This window comes from Orbicella faveolata, unplaced genomic scaffold, assembly GCF_042242905.1.
Source record: "Orbicella faveolata isolate gen_17 unplaced genomic scaffold, um_ofav_v1 contig_25, whole genome shotgun sequence".
NCBI classification, from domain to species: domain Eukaryota; kingdom Metazoa; phylum Cnidaria; class Anthozoa; order Scleractinia; family Merulinidae; genus Orbicella; species Orbicella faveolata.
In genome coordinates, this window is record NW_028301553.1 from 16554957 (window position 1) to 16574418 (window position 19462).

General features: G+C 38.8%; 1 pseudogene across 1 annotated transcript; it reads right to left on the reverse strand.

Annotated features, from left to right (window-relative positions):
- Positions 1–690: 690 nt before the first annotated feature.
- LOC110052261 (uncharacterized) lies at positions 691–19462 on the reverse strand (annotated as a pseudogene). The gene is made up of 2 exons (XR_016208532.1): positions 17904–19462; positions 691–2871 (listed from the first exon to the last, which is right to left on the reverse strand). The product of XR_016208532.1 is annotated as an uncharacterized LOC110052261 (transcript).

Genomic DNA, 19462 nt, shown 5'->3' on the forward strand with positions numbered 1-19462 from the left:
CGGAGCGCTTCTTATTTCTATTTCTATAAATCTGTGGTATCACACACCGCTACTAACCTTGATAATGTTATCATGCTAATAAAGGTTTATTGCGCGGCTTACTGAGACGAGGCTTCCACATATAAACCTGGAATAAACCGCGCAGGGGGAGAATTAAAACGACTTGGAAATGACCTAATTGTTCGAATGCCTTGGAAAGGCTACAAATAAGAGAGAAACATGAAGTTATGACCTCAATGTCATTGGATCCCTTCCTGGGGCGGATCTAGGGGGAATTCGGGGGTGGGGAAGGGAGGGTTCGGACGCACTTCCTAAATTAATAAAAAGAGACATAATAACACACAGACTTGACCTCAGAAAGCCGAAAATTCCATTTCAGAGGACCTCAATTTTAAAAATTTCCGATTTCCCTTACAGGGGACTGTGTCTCAAACCCCCTTCTCTAAAATCCAATATCCGCCCGGCCCAGCCTTCCACTAATTCAGTCACACGAGAGGAATCGCGCAATAGTTGTTCGCCAAAACGTGAGTGTTCTGGAATTTCCACTCAGTAAAAACTGTCGGAAAAACATTTGTTAATGAAGTAACGCAACTTGCCTAGGGAAATCATCATACACATTTTTAACGTGACACAGAGAAACGTGACGTAAACACAGGGACAGTGTGTAGTGAAAGGAGAAACAGCGCAGTATGTGTATAAGGGACATTTATTTTTGCCAGTATCATGCTGGTGGTTTTGTTCAGTTGATATTTTTTCATTACAAATGATAATCATATGAAAAAAAACCGACCAGTATGTATGGGTTATTGACCAAGTGTGAGGTCAAGATGGCTGGATATTGGCCAAGTTCTTTTTTTGCGTGTTTATGGACCGAGACGGAGTCGAGGTCCATAAACTCGCAAAAAAATCAGCCAGCCATCTTGGCAGAACAAGCTTGGTCAATAAAGGATTTATTATATGGCTTTCGGGAAAATGTTTTTGCGGGACACGGCGGTTAGTCCCGAGCGGGCAAGATAGCTCTATATAGCTCCATATGGCAATCTTGCCCGCTCGGGTAGTAATAATAATTTAATAATTTATTGATTTATAGTGCGCTTTTTAACATACCAGGTGATCAAAAGCGCATTACAACAATAAATAACCTAAAACTATACAAGTATTAAAAATCTACAATGAAATTAAAAAAAACAAAAAAAAAAAAACACTACTTCATTTATTATATATACATATTTAAGAAATATTAGTCAATCACAGGGCAGGATTTGATTCATCTTGCCTGCTCACGGAGCTAGCCATATGATAAGTACACATATATACTTAGCATCCAGTCCCCTGCGGACGCTCTGTTAGCCCAGTTTGGAGTACAAATTTGATTTACAAGGTTTAACAGGAAAGTCCCATTTTAGCAGTGCGTTGTAGAACAACTCACACGCTATTTGTAGCCAGTGGTAGCTGAACGCGCAAGCTGAGGTCGAGGATAAGTCCATAATAGTCGAGTGAGGCAAGCTATAACCCGGGGGGACTTAAATATAAAAAGGACGGGGGTGCTTGTCGTACCTTTTAGGGGTGAAAAAAAGCGATTTTGGTTTCTCATAGGGTTTTTAGCCTCAAAAGATCCACAGCGAGAGTTTTTGCGGTACCTACTAGGGTAATGAGCCAAAAAAAAAAAAGATATGACAGGAGACATTTTAAAAACAACTTTGGAAATTATTCGATGCAACCGTCTTTATGGCAATATTAAAAATTATGAAAGTGTCAGCTAATGTCTTGTTTTAGAATTGGTACTTCTTACTGTTAGGAGTGAAATCAAATCAGGCCACGCCCACAAAACAGGATCTTAGTGCCCCTTAGGGGTTATTTTCAAAATGTCCCATAAGCACCCCCGTCCTTTTTATATGGGAGCCCCCGCCTCCGCCCCGGGTTAAGGACAAGTTGAATCAGTTCACAGCTAAACACGCCTAGGCAATATAATGCAGTCAATGGATGGCAAGGGAAGTGAAGTCTATCCTCATTGTCAATTAACCATCGTGTTTTGCTTCTGCAGTTTCAGGAAATGAAGCTTCCTTGATGGCTATCAATTTATCCACCCGCCACATTTCGCGCACCCGATAACCTCTGTAATGGGCTTGGATGGTCGTCGCTGCCTCTTTCTTTTGTCTAAGCTGTTTGCGAGTGTAATAACCACGGTAGCTTGATTGGATTTTGGTCGCAGCCTCGTCTTTATCTGTTACTGTGGAATCATTTGCTTTCTGTTTCTCGTCGCCTTGTTCATTTGCTACGCTGCCATCTTCGAGAGATGAGTCGATTTGGTTGTCATCGATCCCTCGATCAGCTGGAGAGTTACTTTTCAGGTCACCGTGAATTGCATTCCTGGTTTGATGTCCTCTAAGTGCGGATTGTATTGTAACAGCAGCTGCTTCTTCTTCTTCATTTGTGGCAACATCCTTTCTATCCTCGTCCAGTGGTTTGGTCGAATAGTTATCTTGCATTCCTTTTATAACAGCATAGCCTCGATAACCAGCCTGGATTGTTGTCGCAGTTTCGTTTGGCGCCTTTAAATCCTTACGAGTGTAGTTACCACGGTAACGTAACCAGCTTGTATGCTAGTGGCAGCCGCGTGTTCTTCTCCGCCGTTCTCTTTCCCGCCAAAACTACCAGCAGTGTTAAGCGGCAGTTCTCCCTTTCCGAGGTTTTCGTTGTTCTCAGTCTTTTCTGCAGAGGTTTGTGCCTCTTGTCTTGCTTTGTGCCCACGGAACGTTGCTTGAATTTTAGTGGCCGCTTTGTCAAGTTCCTCTCTCTTACCTCCCAAAGGCTCGTATCTGTAATATCCATCGATCTGCGACCCCAGCAGGCAATCATCCTCCCCTCTCTCTGTGCAAAGAAAGGAAACGTTCGTGAAGGGCTGACAAATATCCAGTTACTGATGTTTTCATTTGAAACTCACTACAACCGTGGCCCCAGGGATTTTCTTTCGTCTTTTTCCTACTGACGCCAACATCATGCTTACATTTGATTAGAAAATCGAAAAGATGAATTCTTTAGAGCTATGAGGTTTTTCGGAAGGACGGCCATGAACTATACTGGTTTTCATATACCGTTTTAGAGAATCGGTCAGATTTTTCTTTCAGAATGACTCAGAAACCCAGGGAAAGGGACTATGAGGAATTAAAATTCAAAGCATTTTCGGGGGAGGGGGGGGGGGGGGTGGTGGAATGGTCCGAGTCCCCGCTATAGAAGCTTGTGCCTTCGGGTCTCGTTGTTTCGGAAATCGGCCGCCACTATTGATCGCTATTTATTCTAGGTTTAAGATCGGATGAGCACGATTTCATTATGTACACTCTTTCTTTATATGTAAGAACCTTTTTTATAAGAACGTTGAGGATGAGATTAACCAAAATTAAAAAAAAACGTATTAAGAACATTCCGCAGGCTGAGAGTCGATTAAGAACGATTTTATTTTGCTAATCTGTATGTATTAAATGACAAGCATAAAATGGAGGTAACAAAAATGCAAAATTAACCCAAATACTTAAGGGCATGTTTTGTATAATATTAACAATGGTTTTCTTATTGCACGACCCACATCTCGGTTTGTAATAATCAGCAGTTCTTATTTAAAACTGTTTCAAAATAACTTTCACACCATCAAAGTCATCAGGTGATACAAAGTCTGAAGTATTATCAAGGTTGTTGACCTTGTATACCATGTAAATTTAAGAACTTCTTAAGAACGTTTTCAGCCTCAAATCGCAAAGAATACAAGGACGTTCAGTCTCAGCTGAAAAATTAGACGTTCTTATATCAGTAAAAAAGAGTGTAGCTAATAGGCAAACAAAATTACGTGGTAATCAACGGAATATAGCTTTTCAGGTCTACTTATTCAATCTAGATCGTAAATGCTCAATTTTATGACCATTGTAACAAACTATTCCAAAAACTTACGGTTTTTACTTCTACGAGAAAATAACTTACAGCAACAACTTAACCGATTCCCAGTAATTTTAACAATGAAGCCTAGCTTTATAGATCCAAGAGAACTCACTTAGTTACACAGAAACCAAATTGTTATTTAGGAAAAAAAAATGCTCAACTAATAAATAATACATTTTGTAAATAAAGGAAAGCCATTTTAAAACTAAAGGTGCAGATTAAAATATTAAAATATCTGATGGTCAGAAATTGTTCGCGCTTCCGGGTGCATGTGATAAGGCGCTTTATAGAATGCGAAAGGCAGAACATGTCGCCGAGTTTTCTCTTTCATTTTCAATGTCTTGGTTATTCGTTTTAAAATGTAATAAGCTTTATTCCAGTGTCGCAGAGTTACGGTCGAATAATCGAGTGAACTCTCAGTAATAATTCATAGTTTCATCTCTCGCAGATTGGGAACGTACACTCAAAAAAATTAAAAAATAAATAAATAAATAAATAAATAAATAAATAAATAAATAAATAAAAACATCCGCAGCTTCGCCCCAGCAACAAAGAGGACAGTGATTGACAATTTTTCTTCTTTTTTGGGAACTATTTAACCGCGCGGCCATGGGCCGAGCGGGGTTCATGTTCTACCTGTAGTTTATTTTTATAAAACCGCTTGGCCATGGGCCGAGCGCAGTTCTTGGTTTACACGGGTTTTATTTTTACGCTAAAAAAGGTATTACGTCAGCCATGGAATGCGCTGACGTTGCAGCTTTCACTTTCGCTACGTGACAAATAAGATCGTGTTTACTTTGCAAGTTGATTTCGTCAGAAGCGACGGTCATTAATTTATTTGCAATTTTGCGGGTATTTTTTGTGGGTTAAGGCAAATGAAGTGAATTCTTTTGCTGTTTCCTCGCAGCGAGTTTAGAGGTCGGAAGGAAAATTAAATATTTGCAAGCCAAACAGAGAATGTGTCAGAACATGATGCAAGGATTACGTCATTGGTAGGGAAATAACCACCGTACTAAAGATAGCCGTGGATAACGCAGTTCTTGAATTATGTGACTCGCGTGACTTCTTTGCTAGCCCTTTACTCATTGAAAAACCAATTAAATTTAATCGTGACTTTTAATAGTTTTATTATTGTGGCGTTCGTATCGTTCATGCCCACACATATCCCGAGGAAACTTCCAGATTAAGACCATTACGTCATCGGAGATTTCACAATGGCTACGACCGATGGTGCAATAATACAGTTTGTGTTAATCAAGCGATGTGGTGTCTACGGTAATCAATGAATCATCAAGGACTGATTTGGAATGTACACTGCATTGCTATGATAGTGCTAAGAAAACAGTTAAATTTTAAAAGCGCGGTTATAAGATCTAAAAGATCTTCTTGTTTTTTTCGTTTTGTCGATGACCGGACCCAAACTTCCTCTCGGCCAAATTTTGAATCACGCAACCTGTGATGTTTATTCGCCAAAAGCTGTTGAAACATTAATACACGGACAATTTACGGATATTGTTTTCTTTGTTGTGGGTAAAATATATTTTCTTTTGGTTTTATCGAAGTGTTGGGTTCGAAGGGAATAATAAATACGCTAAAAAGGTATTACGTCAACCATGGAATGCGCTGACGTTGCATCTTTCACTTTCGCGACGTGACAAATAAGACGGTCACCCCAAAACGCAGACCGTGTAGACTGCAGACCATGCAGACTGTGCAGATTGTGCAGACTGAGTACTTCTTTTGTAACACTTGACTCACTTTTTTCGCCTCTAGTGAAAAAATTGTGTTTAATATGTCCTAATGTTTGTTATTTATCCACAGGCGGCACAAACGCAACATCTGACTGTTGATCTACGCGTTTAATAGACTTTCTATGGGAAATTCCCTTTACTGGTCCTAAATATACTAAAATCAAGCTTTAAAATAAACTTACATACATTCTGGGCGCAAATTGCGTCAATTTTTGACGGGTTTGTGGTTTTATTTATTTTGTCCAATTTGTTGTTGTTGTTGTTGTGTTTTTTGTTGTCGACTTTGTTAGTCTTCGCTCTGCTCTTACCTGATTCAAGCAAGGACGGTGACCCTAAGCGACCTTGTCCCACAAATCGCTTTTGCTTCACAAAGTACGGAATCGCCATTTGACTAGGAGTATTCCCTCTTTCGCTTAGTTGAGCTTGACCGTAAGTAAACCTCGAGAGAAAAAAATGCGCGCATGAAATTTTTTCCTCGAGGTTTTCTTATGCGTCACGCACGATGGACTAAGCGAACGAGGGACCACTCGTAGTCTAAATCGCCATAAAAACACAACTGCCATAAGGACAGATAAATTAACCATCGCATCAACTCATCACGGCAACCGTCCTGTGCTGAGAATTTCAAATGCTATTCGGTTTTCTGTGATCGATCTTTCCATGCGCTAGGCTTTTTTTTGGCGTGATCGCAGCACACTCCAACAGCCATTTGGAATTACATTTTGTACACCAAGAGTAGAAAATGCACATGCTACGTGTGACATTATAATACAAGTGAAGTTTATTTCTCATTTTAAAATAGCTTTACTTAAGTATATTTAGGAATAAAGGGAGTTTTCCTTTTTAAATCTGTAGCCACCGAGTTTGCGCGGCCTGTGGATAACAAACACTCCGATATATAATTGAACAGGACCAAAAATATGCAAGTTAAGGTTACAGTATACCTTCAGATCGGCAATTTTCTTCAAATTTGGATTTTTGGTTCAAACTAATGGTCGAAGAGTAATCTCTAATTTCTGAACACAAAATTGAAAAAAACGGAGAAATGGATGTTTTACGTTATGGCCGGAAGTAAAAGTTCCCTCTTGATTGACAGCCCTATAACGTGTATGCAATCAACCGAGACTACTTTCGCGGGAATATTACCGATATGGATACCACGAATTGGCTGGCTACTCAGTTAATCAGCATTGTTAATCCAAGCATTTTTCGTATTAGATGTAATTCTATTAAGTTATAAGTAAACATGGACCACGGAAAACTCCGTTTATCAGTTCGAAAGAACGAAGAATGAATAAAAATACATCAATGAGTGAAGAAGCGAAAGTTGGCCTCGCGGATGAAGCTACGGACGTATCAAGCGGGCAAAAAGAGCGAGTCAAGAGAAGAGAAAGGTTGTGTAAAATTTGGGAACTCGACAGCGATAACAGCGATGTTTACAGTGACTCTTTTGTTGAGTTCGATACCGATGAATCGTCCAACTCATTGAGATCCATTGGAATATTATCCATGCACATTTGCTCTGCCGCGCTTTCTTTTGTTTGTTCTCGTCGCCCAGCTACTCTAACGTTGGTATCCTTTTTCGTCTTCCCCATTTTGCCAAACCAGCTTCAGGAAAAACCCAGCTGCAGAAAAATTATCTCTCCGCCTTGAGCGTATTGCGAAACGCAAGGTTTTTTTTGCAGATTCACGCGTAAATTTCACCGCGAGTTAATGGTAGTAAATTTTCCAAGCGCTGATTGGCTCAGTGATCTGAGAACCCAGCTGAAGGCATTTGTGGGCGGAGTTTGTTTGCGAAGCAAGATATTTTTCTTAGCGCTGTTTTGTCGGATAAATTTATTCACTTGAAGCAGACACTTTAAAGAGTTACAACTCAAACGGAATTTGTTTGTTTGCCCTCAAATTTGGACAGTAGCTAGATTAACATATAAAAAACAAAAACGTGTCTGCGAATTGTTTATTTCGAAATATTTTTTCTCCGAGAGCGATTTTTGTACGATCACTTCACATTTTTTTAATCCTATTTCGAAAATGTTCTGTAACTTTTTACTACAATTGAATATGGAAAAACGCAGACACGCTTTTTTAGCGCTTTTTGTCCTGAAACCGAGGAAAAAAATAAATTGGCGAAAAACAAAATTCGCTTTGACTTGTAGCTTCCAAAAGGTGATTAGGACGCTTGCATTTCGTGACCGTGAAAAAATTGGCAATTCATTTTATTTCAAAATTTTTGGTATGGTTTGATAGCCAGCTCTATAAGCTTTAATTTGATATAGGGGTTTAGGTATCTACAGCTTAAACCGGACGCGCTACATCGCTTGGACGCGAGACACCCCTGAAGGTATACGGTAACCTTAAAAGTAAATGCAAAAACAAGAATAAGGAAAAAAAAGTACTCAGTCTGCACAGTCTGCACAGTCTGCACAGTCTGCATGGTCTGCACGGTCTGCGGTCTGCAGTCTGCAGTCTGCATGGTCTGCGTTTTGGGTTGACCGACAAGGTCACCGTATGTATAATTTGTAATCCCAATCCTTAATAACAGAGTTCACGCCGTTTAAATCTTTAGACATCTTTACCACGCAGCAGTTTCTTTGCCAAAATGTTGTTAATGTTTGTCCATGCTGCTTTCTTCGCGACCCTTCTCTTTACAAATTCATTTCAAACGCTCTTTGAGATTAAACAGAGCTAAAGCCATATTTAGTAACAATGGGTCACAGAAGGATTTATAAAATTGGGCTTCCCAAAAACTTGTGTTCAGACGTAGACGGTATTTTAAAAGGAAACGGGCAAGTTGAAACAATATTGACTTGTTAAAGAGGCCCATATCGGCATGTTTGAGTAACTGTGTTGGTGTTTTAAGAAGACCTTACAGTGTCTGAAGCGTTTCGAAGGTGTTTTTTCCAGTACCTTTACCCAAGACTTGTCAACGATGCGACTGTAAATACATGCAGATCTTTGTCTGATCACGTATGAAAAGAGAACGTGTTGGTAACAAATATTTAAGAGTGCCTGCCTATAAAAATCAGACAAATTCTTAATTTTGCGGCGAGGGTCGAAAATTCGATTTCGCTCATATTCCTATGGTAGATAGGCTAGGGCATGACAAAAACTACTGGGTAGTTTTTTTGGCAAAATATCCTCTTATTTCAAAGAAATATGCAAATTACTAAATTCCGTTAAAATCGTCATTTGACGCACCATTTTATTAAACAAGTTTGAGAGCCTCGCATGCAAAACCACATCATTCTTCCGTCTTTAAAACACTCAAATATTTTTGTGCAATGTTTAAATGTGTACTGGGTTGATTTAAGGGAATGTCGCGGTTTTTGTTGGCTGCAAAATAATTAAATTTCGACGACATGTATTTCATTCACTTAAAAGTACTTCGTAAAAATAATTGATTTTCACCATGTGCGAAACCTTCAAATGGATTAAGCTTCTGGTGGTTGAATCGCAGAAGGATGGTCTACAGATTCCTGTAAAAATTTCTTTGGGTAAATGATTGTGAGCGACGCGAGAGCTTTTCAAAGTACGTTAACAATGCAGATATTTGACCATCCGTCGTCAAATTTGAATTTACGGGTTAGACATATATTTTAGCACGCGCCACATGTCTTGAGCTATATTAAGTTGAATTAGTATCACCCAACTAGTGGACTAATGCAAATCCTGCATTTTGATTGGCTACGCTACTAGGGGACTATTAGTAATAGTCATCGAGTAGCGAAATTGGCGCCATCGAGCGTGACGCTTTCTTTCGTTTTATTCCCAAATAAATATTTCTTCAACTTGCATTTGCTAACTTTGTTATTACCTTTTCTGTCCGACTAGTTGGGTGATACTAAAACAATTAGACCCTTCGCCCTCAAGGGCCACGGGTCAATATCCCATTCGGCTTCGCCTCATGGGCTATTGACCCGTAGCCCTTGCGGGCTACGGGTCTAATTGTTAAATAGACACAGAGCTGATAATTTCGAAATGTTCTAACCTTATTTGCTGTAAAAAGGCAGGTCCAAAAGTCGATATGACGTGTTTCTCTCACCATTCGTCACACATAAAGCAGAAGTTTGCTTTTGTTTACACAACGCCTGATGCACATCGCCAACTGTCAACTTATTTAATGGTCGAATACCATGAATCTATGACCCTCTTTCGACACATATGATCACCACTGCATCTACGTCAAAAACGGCTGAGTGATTTGTAGATAGTTGCTTGCTTTGCACTACACCAAAATATTACGTTTGATCATCGTTTGATCTACTGCTGCTCCTTGTTTGCAGCGGTTCCTTGTTTGTTCGTCACGCAATGCTGTCATCCCATTTTAGGGGGTAGTGATAGGACAATTTCTATCCTAATACGTAAGGTTCCGTGAGGCTTGGAACACAGGGAGCACACAATCTTGTTGAGTAGGAAGAGATTAAATTAAGAAATTAAAAGAATGAATAGGTGACCATTGCCCGTGTTGTCATCTTTTACTAGACCACTGCTACCTACATGCCCTGCGTAATACTGTAACGCTAAACTCGTACCTTGGTCTTTTTGCGCTGTGTAATTATTTTGGTTTACATATAATACAGTGGGCTACCCTCGGGAAAATGGAAGGTGGCCGCTTAATAGGGATTGGCCGCTTAATAGAGGTTGGTGTACCTTGAATATTTTTTCACTATCGGGTTATAAATTTCTTAGTGAACATGGGGTCAATTCAAGACAATCATTATAGACGTCATCCTCGGAGACCCAGGGGCAGTTAGTGGGAGCGGGGAAAAGTCTAAAAGGGTGAGAAAAAAGTTCGGGCGAAGACCCGTTTAGACTTTTTCCCTGCCGCTACTAACTGCCCCTGGGTCTCCGAGGATGACGTCTTTCATGATTGTCTTGAATTGACTCCATGTTTAGTAAGAAATTTAGCTAAATTTATAACCCGATAGTGAAAAAATATTCAAAGTACACCAACCTCTATTAGGCTGCCAACCCCTATTAAGCGGCCACCTCCCCTTTCTCCGAGGGTAGCCCACTGTATTATATGTAAACCAAAAATAATTGCACAGCGCGAATAGACCTACAATCCCAGACAAAAGAGTTGGGACACGAAGCAAGTTCTCCCCTCTCCCCACTTTCAATGTTTTTTTTTTTTTTTTTTTTTAAAAATGAAGCACTTTATTAATACACCTAAAACACACGTACGTTACACTTACATGCACTGTTGAAGTTTTACAATGTTCAATAACTTTTCTCATACATGAAAGAAAAAGAAAACGTGACAGCTAAGTAACTATACAGAACAAGAAAAAAATATACAAATACAAAAAAAAAAAAGAGGGGGGGTCTATGCATTATCTTTAAGTATTGCAATTTTTTAACACTACATTATTGGTATTAATTGAGAGCATTTTTGGATTTACTACGTTAACCTTGTATTGTAATAGCTCTGTTAATTAATCAACTTAATACCCATAAGTGGTGTTTTTTAGGTAAGCGATTTTACGTTTAAACACATTTTTCCAGTTTCCATTGAACAATCAGTTTATTTACAAGTTCATCTAGAGACAATTCTTTCTGAAGATATTTAGAAGCATAGATATATTGTTTGACCAGGATGATGAGCAAATCTAGCTTGCGTTTTAAAGGGTCTGACAGCACATCAGTCACGTGACATGTGTCATGAAAAGCAATTTGTTCTTTTGAAAGTATTATCTCAGTACTTTCAGAATGATTGAACCATGATATAATTTGTGAATGAAGTTTTACAGACTCCTTGCAATCAATAAACGTATGTTCTATTGAATCCGCGTTAAAGCAATATATACATTTATTGTCCTCGGCTAAATGATATAGTTTAAGTTCTTTCTTCGTTACAATTGTTCTATGTAAGAAACGAAAACAAAATTGGCGAAGTTTATTGTCCTTAGTGAGGCGATATATATCTTGAAAGCATCCAATCCAGTCACCAAGTTTCTCAGGAAATTTACTCTGCCACTTTTTTACACCACTCGGGACAATAGGGGTATGATTATTAAACAATTGGTAATAATTTTTGCAGCGTGCTTCAGCCAGATTAATTAGAGTTTGATTTGAAAGAATGGATGGGGAGGTCGAAGAAAGATCAGCTGCAGGTATAAAAGTTTGAGTTGCTCTCCTTTTCAACTCAGATAGAATGGCTGAAATTAGCTGAAAGTAATACATATAATTGGTGGTGATGTTAAACTTGTTGCTGAACTCTTCATATGATAGAAACTTTCCCTTAGAATTTAGCACATCCTTTATCGTCACAATGCCGCGTTCAAACCACGATTTCCAAAATAGAATTGCATTATCTATAATTATTGAATTGTTATTCCAAAGAATGAGTTCGCCATTTGGAAAGATGTTAGCTGTATTTTTGAGATCTTGAAAATATTGAAGAAGTTCTCGATAAAAGAGTGGCAGATCTGTTTTCAAAAGTTTTACATTATAATTACACTTAAGGAAAAATAATAAACCACCATAATTTCGAAAATAGTAATTAGGGATTACCTTCCATTTATCGTCAGACTCGCCTAGTAATCTACCAATCCAAGCTAAGCGTAATGATTTAACGACCATGTAAAAATTAACAAAATTAATTCCTCCTTCTGCTACTGGTTGATACATAACCATTCTTTTTATTTTGTCTTTTCTGTTTTTCCATAGAAAGGCGAACAGATTCTCTTGAACTGTCTTAATAACCGATTCTGGAACGGTCAGCATAGATGCTGCATACACTAGCTGTGATATACCTAAAGCTTTCACCAGTAAAGACTTGCCATATATTGTGAGGTCTCTTGAAAGCCATAAATTTAATTTTGTTTTCATTTTGTTGATCTTATCATAAAAATTTTTCTCAGTACATTTACTTTTGTTGTAGGATAAATGGACGCCAAGAACTTTAATGAGTTCTTTAGTTGTTTTAAAGTCAAGTACTTTCAAATTACTATCTTTCATAGAGCCGATCCACATAACTTTAGTTTTCTTCTTATTTAATTTCAATCCAGAAATAATTCCAAAACAATCCAAGATCTGTAAATAGGGTTTGAGAGATTCAACATTTTTCGTTATTATAGTGGTGTCATCAGCAAATTGTGAGATTTTGATCACCTGGTCATCTGGGAGGTCAACGCCTCTGCAACTTGGTTCTTGGCGTATCTTTATTGCTAGTAGTTCCACCGCAAGGATAAATAAGAGAGGTCTTAGCGGGCAACCTTGACGAACTCCTCTTGATATATTGAAATAGTTGGTCAAAAATCCACCATTTATAACTGCGCTTTGTACACCATTATAAAAGATTGATATCCATCTTTTGACATTTGGGCCAAAATTGAAAACATTCAAGGCTTTAGCAATAAGATCCCATTCAAGGCTATCAAAAGCCTTCTCGAAGTCTATAAAAAGGAGAAGTCCCGAGGTCTTTTTAGCATTTAGATATTCCATTATATCGCTTAAAAGTCTTATGTTCTGGCCTATATACCTTCCCTTAACAAATCCGGTTTGATCTGAATTAATTAATTTTGGTAGGTATTTTTCTATTCTTTTTGCCAAAGCTTTAGTCAAAATTTTATAATCAATATTTAGCAGTGATATTGGACGCCAGTTGGAAAGTTCGGACAGATCCCCATCAGCTTTTGGTATTAACGTTATTATTCCCCTCCTTTGAGAAATAGATAAAGACTCACCTTGAAAACCTGCATTATAAGAATTTAACAGATCTGGCCAAATGAGATCATAAAAAGACTCATAAAATTCTTTAGTGAATCCATCCTCACCGGGAGTTTTGTTGTCCGAGAAAGAGCTCACCGCCTCTTTTAATTCTTCAAAGGTAAAATCATGTTCTAGCGAATCTTGCTCATCAACATTCAGTTGAGGGATTTCAATACCTTCAACAAAAGACTCGAAACTCTTGTTTTCACCTTGAGATTCACTTTTTAGATTTTTGGATGTGTACATATTACTATAAAATTTCTCCAATTCTTTCTCGATCTGTTTTGGTTCTGATACTCTATCGCCATTCTCTAATTTCACCTCACGTATAAGTTTTTTTTCATAATTCGTCTTCTCCAAGTTAAAAAAATATTTTGTGGGTTTTTCGCCCTGTTCCAACCATTTTACTTTAGATCTAAAGATAGCCTCTTTTCCTTTCTGTTCATATATCTTTTTCAATTCTTCTTTGGCGGCTTCATACTCCACAAAGATGTTTCGATCTAAAATTTCAAAATCCGTATTACAAATTTTATAGTCGAGGTCTTGTAGTTCTTTTTGAAGTGTTGATTCCCTTATCCTAAGTTCTAATCTTTTTTCTTTAGAATATTTAATTGTTTTCATTCGTAATTCCATTTTGATTAATTCCCACAATAATTGCTTATCTTTAACATAGACGTATTTCTCGTGTATTTGGGGATAAAAGAATATAATACGTTCTTTAAAATCATCATCTTCTAGAAGAGAATTGTTGAATTTCCAGGTGCCCGGACCTCTGTTGAACTCATTTCTAATGTTAATTTTTAAAAAGGTAGCTTTATGATCCGGTGCAATTGACATTCGAATCTCAGCAGTTTGGACTTCAATGGAAATCGAGCGGGAAACAAGAATGAAATCTATTCTCGATTTCAAGTTTATAGTTTTAGATTCGTAGGTAAAGGATTTTGTGTTTGGATGCAATTTTCGATAGATATCTATAAGGTTCAATTCGTTCATAAGATTGCTAACCGCGTCTCTATAGTTTGTGGATTTCCAAACTACACCCCCACTTTTATCTGCTTTAGAAAGTGTACAGTTCCAATCACCCGCGATAATTAACCTAGGGGTGTCCGTTTTTCTCACGAGAAATTCACTTAAATTCTTTATAAATTTGTTTTGTTCTCGATAATCAGTTGGTGCATAGATATTTACAATGAAAAATGTTTCCTCGAAGATTTTAAGTTTTGAAATCAAAATTCTGTCTTGATGATCCGATTGAACGACGTCGAGGTTAATAGATGAATTTGGATTCAATAGAATGCATACGCCCTTAGAATGCGCAGTTCCGTGGCAAAAGAGAATTTTTCCGCCCCATTCCGCCGACCATATTTTCTCATCAGCCGGTTGCGAATACGTCTCCTGTAAACAAAAGATAGTAGCTTTTTGCTGTTTTAAATAACAAAACATTGCTCTCCTTTTGTTTGGATTTCTTATACCTCGCACATTTAGCGAGAGAATTTTTAATTTGCATGCCATTGCTGTATGAAAAGGTTGATTGCATAACCTATATTGTTAAAGAAATGCATGACCCAAAGGTTGAAAATCTTTACGTAAAAAGAGACGAAAAAAGACATAAAACTAACAAAACACTGCTTAATTAAGGTAAAAAAAGTACAAGACAAATTAAAGTTAAAGAATTAATTAGCAAAAGACAGAATAATGTACCTAGTAGCTCAACAAAGAAAGTTTGGCACAACTAAACAACAACGTCTTCTCACTTCTGGGAATTAACAAACTAACCGGCTATCTGAGCCTCGAAATCCTAGGTGCTTACTAGAGAGGTCGACAACTTGACGTATTTAAGTATGCAAAATTAACAAAGCTAAAAATTTGTTTATAGTTCATCGTTTTAGATTTATAAAGCCTTTAGATCTTCGTAGGAGTCAATCCTTTGAGCTTTGGAAGTGAGTTCCGGTTTGAAGAAAATTTTCCCGTCTACAGTCCACGCTTTGCCGTTGTGATATTTTTTCCTAACTTTTCTTACCTCGAAAAAAAAATATTTACTTACCTGCACCCGTTTTCCATTGGCATTATTTACAGCTCCACGCAACATTGTACAGACTCGTTCCACGCGTCAGATATTTCGATTTAAAAAAAAAATAGTTACGGAATGACAGCCTTTATTAGTCTTGTAAGCACTGTGCGCAGCACTAGTAGCAGATATGAGACCTCCGTGCGTATCGTGCGACCCGGAGATGTTGACAGCTCCGTGTCTAGAGTGAAATGACTGACTGCTCGCCCAGTCCAAGGCTCCTTATATAGCGCGGGTCCTTGTTTAAAGAGCTCTGTCCTCCATGATGTTAAATTGTCATTGATGTAAATCTTGCGCATTGCCCGGTCCTAAGCCATGTGAGGTCACATTTCTAAGATACGATCTAGCTTTATATAACTTGTTCTTGGCGTTGTAACTTGCAAAACGGACGATAATTGGACGAGGTTCGGTCTTAGATTTTGTGTTTAATCTATGAACAATGTCAATGTCGCCTCGTGTTAAATTCACATTCAAAAGTTTTCCCAATTCAATTACATTCTCCGCATTATCTTCTTCTTCGCGTTCAGCGATCCCATGTATCACTAGATTAAACTTTCGAGTGTAGTGTTCTAAATCGTCATGTCTTGCTTCAACATCGTCCAATCTTTGTTCTATTTCTTTCGAATGTGCTTTGGACTTCGACAGGTCATCTTCAAGTGATTTTACTTTGGATTTTAAGCTCTTGTTTTCTTCCATCAAAATATCTACTTGGACCTTTGTGGAGGCTAAATTTTCTTGCAGCTCTTTGTAAGTTACCTTTAACAAGTTCACGTCATTTACTAGCTTCTCTGTGTTTGATTTGATTTCCGTGAGAACTTTCCAGACATCGGCCAGTGATGGCGCCTCGTCGATGCTGTCTTCGGACGCCATTTGTGGGCCTGAAACTTCGTCTTGGAATGTTGAAGAGCCTTCTAAACTTGAGGAACTACTTAACTTCTTGCGTTTTCTTCTTCTATTTCTTGTCATATTCAACTATCCCCTGCATTTTCAAGCATTTTGCCTCTCGAGCGAGCGAACTTAAAAACGTGCGTCCATCCTTGGCGTCAGCTCGTCCCAGTCTCCCCACTTTCAATGTTGATAATCAGGTGATTTTTCCCCTTTTCGTTGGAAAAAACGCGATATTTTCCAACATTGATTAGGGGGGAAGGCGGATACGTGATACAGCTCAAGTGTCCCAACTACTTTTAGCCGGGGTTGTAGGTACGAGTTTTGTGTTACAGTATTTACGCAGGGTGTGTAGGTAGCGGTGGTCTAGTAAAAGATGACAACACGGGCAATGGTTAACTATTCATTGTTTTCATTGCATAATTTAATCTCTTCCTACTCAACAAGATTGTGTGCTCCCTATGGTTCCAAGCCTTACGGAACTTTACGTATTAGGACAGAAATTGTCCTACCCCTACCCCCTAAAATGGGATGACAGCATTGCGTGACGAACAAACAACGAACCGCTGAGAGCAAGGATTCAATCAGCAATAGATCAAACCATGATCAAACGTAATATTTTGGTGTAGTGCAAAGCAAGCAACTATCTACAAATCACTTAACGGTTTTTGACTTAGATGCAGTAGTGATCATATGTGTCGAAAGAAGGTCATAGATTCATGGTATTCGACCATTAAATAAGTTGACAGTTGGCGATGTACATCGGACGTTGTGTAAACAAAAGCAAGCTTCTGTTTTATGTGCGGCGAATGGTGAGAGAAACACGTCATGTCGGCTTTTGGACCTGCCTTTTACAGCAAATGAGGTTAGAACATTTCGAAATTGTCAGCTCTGTGTCTATTTCAACTTAATATAGCTCAAGACATGTGGCGCGTGCTAAAATACATGTCTAACTCGTAAATTAAAATTTGACGACGGATGGTCAAATATCTGCATTGTTAACGTACTTTGAAAAGCTCTCGCGTCGCTCACAATCATTTACCCAAAGAAATTTTTACAGGAATCTGTAGACCATCCTTCTGCGATTCAACCACCAGAAGCTTAATCCATTTGAAGGTTTCGCACATGGTGAAAATCAATTATTTTTACGAAGTACTTTTAAGTGAATGAAATACATGTCTTCGAAATTTAATTATTTTGCGGCCAACAAAAACCGCAACATTCCCTTAAATCAACCCAGTACACATTTAAACATTGCACAAAAATATTTGAGTGTTTTAAAGACAGAAGAATGATGTGGTTTTGCATGCGAGGCTCTCAAACTTGTTTAATAAAATGGTGCGTCAAATGACGATTTTAACGGAATTTAGTAATTTGCATATTTCTTTGAAATAAAAGGATATTTTACGAAAAAAACTATCCAGTAGGTTTTGTCATGGCCTAGCCTATCTACCGTAAAAATATGAGCGAAATCGAATTTTCGACCCTTGCCGAGTTATTTTCCATATTTATGGACAGGGACTCTTAACACTGTAGAAAACATTTGACTCACTAACCTTGACGCTCTTTTAACTTCGCGTCGAAATACTCCGCGGCAAATTTGTAAATGTCGGCTGGATTCGAACGCAAAATTTCCACAGTTAGGCCTTCAAGCAAGTTTCTAAATCCGCTGGGAACTGTCAACCTTTTGCGGAAGGTCTCTTGAGGTGCTTCCTCGGTCTCCATTCTACGAGGATCCGACTAATCATGTATCCACTGGCTTTTTGATGATGATCTTAGCTTTAGTCTGGCAAATTATCGCCTACATTCACGGTCGCTCTGGTAACAGAGTTCCCTGCTAGTAGAGGCTCTTTTCCTGGTGTTCGCAGCGAACACCAAGAAAAGAGCCTCTGCTAGCAGGGAAGTAACATGTATTCAATAGCAGGGAAGTATACATGTATTCAATTTCATTATTTACAGTGATGTTGCTATTGAAAGCGCTCAGAAACCCTGATCCAGCGTGAGAGCAGGGTTTGGAAAGTTTTCCCCATCTCAGGCCCCCCATCTCAGATCCCCCATTTCAGGTCCCCATCTCAAACCACCATCTCAGGCCCCCCACCTGAGACCCTTCACCTCACACCCCGCGTCTCAGACCCTCCACCTTAGACCCTCAATCTCAGGCCCCTCTCCCCTTCTTCTTACTCATATCGAGATGCTAAGTCAGGCCCACAATAACAGAGAATTCAGAAGGGAGACAAGCATATAAGAATCTCGAACATCCGAACGAAGAATATTAAAAAGGTCGCGCTATTCGGATAGCAAGATATCACCGAGATGCCTCGCGTTTCATATTAAGAAAACCTACAATATCCCCGTGCATAGAAAATACATGTACTAATTCGAACCCGCAAACACAATGTAAGTCTAGAATATCACGCCCCGAACACAAAACTCTCATACGATATTATAGTACTGATAATAAAATATTTGGCCCAGAATATGGCGTATCAGGCCCCTAGCCTTCTGAGCGCAAGGCTTCAACATATAACATATGTATGAGTTCAGCGTGAGACTAACCTATAAGTCGCAGAGGATGAACCTCGCGCTTTCTCGACGGAGATAGAACTTATAACTTCCCAAACATGAAACAAACGATATTAGATATCAGACTCCACAATTTTCGCGCGAGACTTTAGTATTAAACCCGAAAAAGGCGACATTTTTAGGCATTCGAACGTTTGATAGGTGATTTCAAACTTGGATCTTTCAACAAGATGTGATGTGTGTCACAGTTAGGCGCGAAACTACAACATCAGGCCTTGAGCATCCACATCCGATACCGCACTTTAATAAGATAGTACTATCTCAGACCCCACGCTTTTCGTGCGAGATTACAATATCAGGCCCCGACAATGTCAGACCCCACGTTTTTCGCGCGAGACTGCAATATCAGGCCCCGAACATGACATCTACAATCTCAGACGCCACGCTTTTCGTGCGAGACTACGATCAGGCCCCGACAATGTCAGACCCCACGTATTTCGTGCGAGACTATATTATCAGGCCCAGAACATGACTCAGACCCCACGCTTTTTGTTCGAGATTACAATAGCTGGCCCCGACAAAGTCAGACCCC